The following is a 7,592-nucleotide window of genomic DNA, read 5'->3' as shown; positions in this document are numbered from 1 at the left end:
GGGCGGAAGGGCTAGCGCCCCCAGCACCAGAGCCAGATCCCAGGATGGCACTGTAGGAGGGCGAGAGGGTTTTAGTCTTCTCGCGCCTCTCAGAAATCTGGTCACTAGATCATGTTTTCCCACTGAGCGCCCGTCGATAGCATGCGTCATACGTCATTCCCCCGGAACTGCTTCTGTTTACAACAGTGAGCGCAAGCTAGATTCAAGTGATTATTACATTTTGAATATGGATATTTTTCTTACAAAAACGCATCGATTCGCTACAGAAGGCATTTGTTCACCCCCCGGAGCCGTGTGAGACACTTTTTTTTTTATGGATGGGCGATTTTTATTTAAGTTCTTTTGGACTGAAGCAATGCAACACCCGCTGAGTGGCATTAAACAGCTTGAAAGATCAAAGACAATTTTTTATATAACTCCGACTGGATTCGTCTGAAAGAAGAAAGTCATATACACCTAGGATGCCTCGGGTGTGAGTAAAACGCCTAATTTTCATTTTTGGGTGAACTAACCCTTTAAATGATGATGAGCAAAGCTTGTCGCATCAAACAAAAAAAGACTTGAGGCTGTTAAGGTTCTTCAGCTAAATATTTAGTTATGAATAAGTATGAATAAGTATGAATACTTATGCAATGTACTTATTTCAGTATTTTATTTTTTATAAATTTACGAAGTTGTGACAAGTCTGTTTTTGCTTTGTCATTATGGTGTATCTACGCTCCGTAGATTGATGTGGAAAAAAAAAGTACCTGAAAACAGTTTAACATAAGGCAGCAACATAACAAAATGTGAAAAACACGAAGGGGTATGAATATTTTCGCAAAGCACTATATATATATATATATATATATATATATATAGTTTTATTTTGTTCGGATCAGATTTGATACTGAAGGATATTATGTAAACAGGAAAGCCAGAGCCGCTGGTGTTCCACATCCCACAGGCTTTCTTCAACGCCTTACAGCAGCGTTTATCATTGGGCTCAAAGAAGAGAAGACTACCCAACTACACCACCAGTGAGTAATATCTGTATCCATTAGTATCTAACCTTATATTAATAATGTCCTAACAGTCTAATCTGATTACAAATATTGTTACACCTAGTTTTAATATTTTGTAATTTGTGCGTTTTTAGCTTTTGTGCGTAATGACGCTTTGCCTCTGGGCTCTTTCACTAAATACACCTGGCACATTACCAACTTGATGCATGTGAAACGCATCTTTGATACCCCAGAGGTGTGTGCTTGTTTTCCCCGATGCATCAGATCTTCACTAATGGCCATAGCATCTGTGGGCAATCTCTAAATGAATGCACTCTGTTTGTACAGTTACCTCTAGAACTCACTCAGAGTTTTGTGAAGAACAGTGACAGCTCCTATTCACCGTACCGCTGTCGGGAAACCCCTACTGATCCTGCATCAGACACCTGCCACCATTCACGCACCAATAAGCCTCTGGCCATCGGACCACTGGAGCTACGTACCTTCCTCAGAGTGGGTAAGTGCATCTATTCACTTATTATGAAGTCGGATTTATCGGTCCTGGTTTTGTGCCAAATCATATTCTCCTATCAATTCTCATCCCCAACTGGACCCAAAGTGATTCCACTGGCTACAAGAACTGTTCTTTTAGATAGAAAGAATGAAAGAGTGTTCTTTTAGTTTCCTGATTTAACATTCTACAATATTGTTTGTTGTTGTGTGTAGTTTTAACCATAGATATGCATAAGTAGATGCCATATTAGACCGCTCCAGACACATTGACGTGTCCGCCAACTTGGAGCTGTCAATATGTCGTCACTCAGTTAAAATCAATGAGTTTTCCAAGATGCCACAATATTGCACAGCCTCTGGTTGCAAAAACGGCTGAAATTTAAATTCCCGAAGATATGGGATAAAGTTTCACAGGTGAGAATCTGTTGGTTTCTGTTTTTAATATGAATTAACTCAATGCGTTACAGGTTTATAAACTATGGCAACTTTTTAATGTCGTGTTAGCTAACGGTTTCGTCTTGTTGTATTGTGTTGGTTTAACAAAATCATCTGCTTCAGTCTATTGCAGATACAGATTTTCATACATAGGTTTAACTACAGTTGCAGACCCACTGTCAATTTGCTCTCGAGTGTTCATGACTTTGACCATTCAATATGGTGGACGGCTTATGTATTGCGGCCCATAGAAACAGCCTAATAAGTCATCTACTGTATGTATACATATCTATGGTTTTAACCATTAAAATAAATCATATGTCTTTTAAATTAGCTATCACAAAGCAACAAATGAGCAAACATTTTTCATAAATCATAGCATAGCGAATTGTATGCTCTGGGCAGTAAATATCATAAAACCCTGTTTTCTGTTCAGATATGAGATTGATATTTAGAAATGTTTTAAGCACCACAAAAGAAATATTCTACATTATATTCATTGCAATATCCAGGTAAATGCAGAAGTACAAAATACAGCACTTTCTGGAATACTTTCTGTGGAAGCTGTGTTTCCACCATATATGAAAATAATCATGCTTTGGTAAATCATAATTATGACATAAAAAGTTATGAGACAAAAGGTCATACTCATCAAAATGTGTATGAAAAGTGAAGTGCTAAATGATTTAAAGAGGCCATTGTTAATATTTTTTAATTTCTTAAGCTCCACTTTTGACTGCCCTTGTGCTACTTCCTGTCGTTATGTGCCCATCACAGACATACCTAGACAAAACAAGAACTAGACCTTGGACACACTGGTACACCTACACAAAAACGAGGATTAAGGGCACACACACCAGAACAAATGCACATATGCTTGCACGCACCTCTTGTTGTTGTTATATTTTTAAATATCCATATAGGGTACCGTTTGACCTCTGAGTACTTTGATTGGATGCCCAAGACATTTTGTATGTTATTGCATGAAACTATCTTGTATATGACCCATCTTCCTTAATAAAGTTGAGAATTATATGGTAGTACACTGGCTCTGTGTCTGCTTGTTCATTCTCCCAGAATTCTGCACTGCTGCTGCTACACACCAGAGGGGTTGGTGCACCCGTTTCCAAAAATTCCAATTGATGATCGATATCATAAAGGTTACAGATATGCCATTGTTAGATTAAATATTAGGTGGACTAAGTTAGAATAATGATCATAATTGTTTTTTATGTAATGACTCATGTCACTTGGGGGAGGTTTGTATGAGGGGATAATCATTATCATTCAATGTATTGTGCTTTATGACTAAAACAGTGTGGTATCGTTTCTTTCAGGGACATGTGCTGCTGAGCAGACAGAGCCTGTGCCCTTGGTGATTGAATGGATCCCAGACATCCTTCCGCACTCACAGGTGGGAGAACTGAGGATCCGGTTTGAGTACGGCCATCAGCTGGGCAGTAAACCGGAGCACTGCAAGAGCTCTGCTGGGACAGAGAGAACTGAACAAACAGATGCCATCCCACACCACTGAAGACCCGCTGTAGAAACGCCTCAAATTCTCATGAAATTTTCATGCAATTCGACAATTACATTTCTCCACTGGTCATAATGTTCCCTTGTAAAAAAACCAATTACACATTTTATTGCACTTATATTAAATGGCAATGAGAAACTTATAAGGTGCTACTCCGGAAAAGGTTCATTGTCAGAAACGGGTTTAAAGTCTGCAATACAGCACAGGACATACAGATGTAAAATATTTATAATATACGTGTACCAAAAAAACATACAGTGTGAACGTAGTTTTGTGCTGTACAGTAAGATCCGATTTCTCCATTTCTTGTTTTCAGAAATCATGTACATTGATTTGTGTTTACATGTAAATGCAGAGAAACCGAGGGTATTGAGAGAATGCTGTATTCAGACTGATGAACTAAAAATACAAATATTAAAAGCCTATATTTGCTTGTAGACTGCATCATTTTGTAAGTGTTTCTCTCCCACACACGTATATTACACAAACACGTATATTAGTGAGGACATTAACCTCACTTCCGACTTCCATTGATTTTCTATCAGATTAATGATATTTTCTGTCCCCAACCCAATCCCTACCCCTCACAAAAACATGTGCAAAACACTAGATTTAAATAAAAAATGGTTTTGTCTGATTTATAAGCCTTTCTAACTAGTGAGGACCAGTAAAATGTCCTCACTAGTGGGGTTTCATATCATTTCACTATATAAGTTAGAACATTTGGCCTTCACAAGTACAATTAAACAAATACACACACAAATAGACTCTAGTTTTGTTAAACTGAATGAGCATGCTGTTCACCTCATTATTTGCACAGTTGAGTTTTTATTTCCTTTTTTTATCCAAAGCAATAGCAGCAACATTGAAAACTCCAACCTCCATGTTTAACGCAAAATCTCACGCGATTGCCACCAACTCACCGTGCAGTATAGTTGTGACGTGTACCAAATGCTTTGACATGAGTCTCAGGTTAATTAACTCGTAACGCGTGTGAGAGGTCACGTCCTCTCAGTTGTCCGAATTTGCACAGTGTGTGCCCAGTTTTAGGGCCTGATATTTTCATGTTTTCAACAAGAACACCCTGTTCGCTACCACCAACTATATTCTATTGATGGCCAATCCTATATTCAGTACAGGCAAGCTTTACCCATCAAAGGGAGTAAATGTTTGTCTGCATGGAGCAAAATCTTCACCACCAATGTCACTATTAAGAGAAAAGTAAATTGGTATAAACTGTTCTTTGTTAGTTGCAAGGGACTCTACAACAGATTTAAGGATAATGTACAATGGAATAGTACATCAAATGAGATGTCAGTAAATAAGCATTGACAATTATCCAAGTGGGGTCCTGCCCTTTTAATCTGGGGGCAGTTGTGGCCTAATGGTTAGAGAGTGAGACTTGTAACCTGAAGGTCGTGGGTTTGAGTCTCAGTACCGGCAGGAATTGTATGTGAGGGGAATGATTGACCAGCGCTCTCTTCCACCTTTAATACCCACAACTGAGGTGTTCACCTTGAGCAAGGATCCGAACCCCCAACTGCTCATCAAAAGAACGGTTTAAAGAAAACAATTTGGTCTCTTAAACATTTAAAATGATTTAAGGCTTAAACAGTCACATGATGAAAGTTATTGGATGAGAAAGCAATCAAACTTGATTTCACATTACCAAACAAAATGCCACACGTCTCTCTGATGCATTAGAGGCACGCTTTAGTAGCAGTCTTCAGCTACAAAATCAATAGCGTGACCAAACCACTGCTCCAGGCTGTGGGAAAACAAAAGCATGAAAAACAATGGACATGATTTCTACATTGTCAGAAGGAATATCATGACTGGAGTATAAAACTACAAGTATGAGTTTTATTTAAAGGGGTCATTGGATGCCCATTTTCCACAAGTTGATGATTCTTTAGTGTCTTAATGAAAAGTCTGTAACATAGTTTGGTTAAAATTTCTCAATTGTAGTGTAAAAACCACCTTTTTTTTTACCCTGTCAAAAACAGCTCTTTCAGAGCAAGCCGTTTTGTAGCATTTTCCTTTAAATATTAATGAGCTCTGCTGACCCCGCCCCTCTCTTCCCAGCCACTCTCTGAGGGACTGTTTACTTCGCATTCATCGTGAAACTTGCTAATTAGCACATTATTAGGAAAGGCGATTTGCAAAGATTCATTAAAAAAAACAAACCTTATACTCACTTCTGTAGGTGAAGCTGGATAACGAATGATTCGCGCGAACATAAGACGCATTTATGTAGATCGGGGGAGCATTCTCTTCCAAAACAAACGTAATCTACTGCGTCTTCAGCGGCTCAGATGTCGGGAGTAAATGACCTCAATCGCTCAGGAGACATTCTTACATCTGCTCCGGTGGTGAAACAATGGCGGACTGATGACAGCTCACTCAGGACGGGTCTAAGGTAAGACGCCAGTCCAGTCTGTGCTGAAATGCTACTGTCAATCAAACTATCGTGGGAGGGGCCTGTTTTTGTGACATCACACAGACAGGCATCTGAGATCGGCTCGATTTGAGAAAGGGGTAAAGATTTTAGTAAAAAAAAAAAAAACCACTTACAAAAAGAAAACAAAAACGGCTTTTACCTCACTCCCTATCTAACCAAAAAAAGGAGAAAACACGATTAAGCAAAGTAAAAGGCATCCACCTCTCTACTGCTTCAAAAAAAAAAAAAACAAGATTAAAAAGTCAAATTATAAACAGATCAGCGTTTAGTTAACAAAAGAAACACTTAGTAGCACATATTCAAGACTGCAGGCTCTCACTTCAGTCTACAAACACACAGGCTCAACAATCACACACCGGGAAGAAGGAAGAAATGCTCTCAGCTTCGTGACTTTCCACCTCATCTTTATCCACCAGCTCCCTTCTCGTCAGCCAATCAGGTTACCCCAAAAACTTGATTTTAATTAGGCACAGCTGATGTCCGTAACTGGCTGAAGGGATGAGAGAGAGAGAGAGAGGGGGAGAGAGAGTACAACAACACAAAACAAAGTACAACCATATTGCACAAACAAAAAGAAATGGTGACACACACATCCACAGATTTAAACAGAGAAGTAAACATACGTCCTGGGACGTAACAAATGGGTGTCATCAGAATGAGAGACAAAACAGCTGCTTATAACATTACAATGATACACAAGTAATCCACACGATACGTCCATCAGGTAATGTCTTGTGAAGCAAAGGCTGCATGTTTGCAATAAATCTATCTTTAAGATGTTTTTAACTTCAAACCGTTGCTTTCGGCTATAATACATGTCCTCTATCCATAATAATGCTTTTTTGTTTTTTGGAACTTAAGTCAGATTATTCAAATATGCACAGAAATAGCTGTCTTTTCCTAAATGTAAATATGTTTTTCATTAAAAGAGTTCCTCTCAAGAATATATGATCGTTTAATTTTCTTCATAACCGATTTATGTTCATCATAACTTCATCTTACGGTAGTGAGTGTGAAAATGACTGTGTGCAAAGTGAAGTGGTGTGAAAGACCAATAAACCAAATCCCACTTGAGCTACAAAAAATGCCAAAACAAAACATTTCCATACTTGATCTTTAATTCATTATTTTTCCATTTTTTTGTCAAATGGGTATGGTAGTATGAATGAGAAGAACCATAGAATTTACTATCTGATACTGGCACATAGGATCTCAATAGCTCTGTATTACACTGCAGTATCAGCAGTTCTGAACAATTACGTCTAATTGCCTGGGAATCTGTTTACTCCCTAAAATAATTAGTTTAATGGGTTTTTACTTTGTTTTGCAGATGTAACCTGATGATTGCTGTCTCCAGAAATAAATGAAACTCACCATAGAATTTTCACTTGTTATTTTTAGGAATAGTAGGTAGTACACACAGTACAGTATTCTAGTATTAAAGGGGTCATATGATGCGATTTCAATTTTTCCTTTCTCTTTGAAGTGTTACAAGCTCTTGGTGCATAAAGAAGATCTGTAAAGTTGCAAAGACTAAAGTCTCAAATCCAAAGAGATATTCTTTATAAAAGTTAAGAATCAACCACGCCTACCTAAAATGGCTCATTCTAACACGCCCCCACATATCTACGTCACGATGTGGGAAGATTTGCATAACGCCGCC

General features: G+C 38.3%; 1 pseudogene; it reads left to right on the top strand.

Annotated features, from left to right (window-relative positions):
- Window positions 1–3,465, top strand: part of LOC107663751 (uncharacterized protein C2orf42 homolog) — an 11,518-nt pseudogene extending 8,053 nt beyond the window's left edge.
- The last annotated feature ends 4,127 nt before the right edge of the window (window positions 3,466–7,592 follow it).

The sequence above is a fragment of the Sinocyclocheilus anshuiensis genome, unplaced genomic scaffold (genome assembly GCF_001515605.1).
Source record: "Sinocyclocheilus anshuiensis isolate Anshui unplaced genomic scaffold, SAMN03320099.WGS_v1.1 scaffold123, whole genome shotgun sequence".
Classification (NCBI taxonomy): Eukaryota; Metazoa; Chordata; class Actinopteri; order Cypriniformes; family Cyprinidae; genus Sinocyclocheilus; species Sinocyclocheilus anshuiensis.
This window is presented reverse-complemented; position numbering and strand designations above follow the sequence as displayed.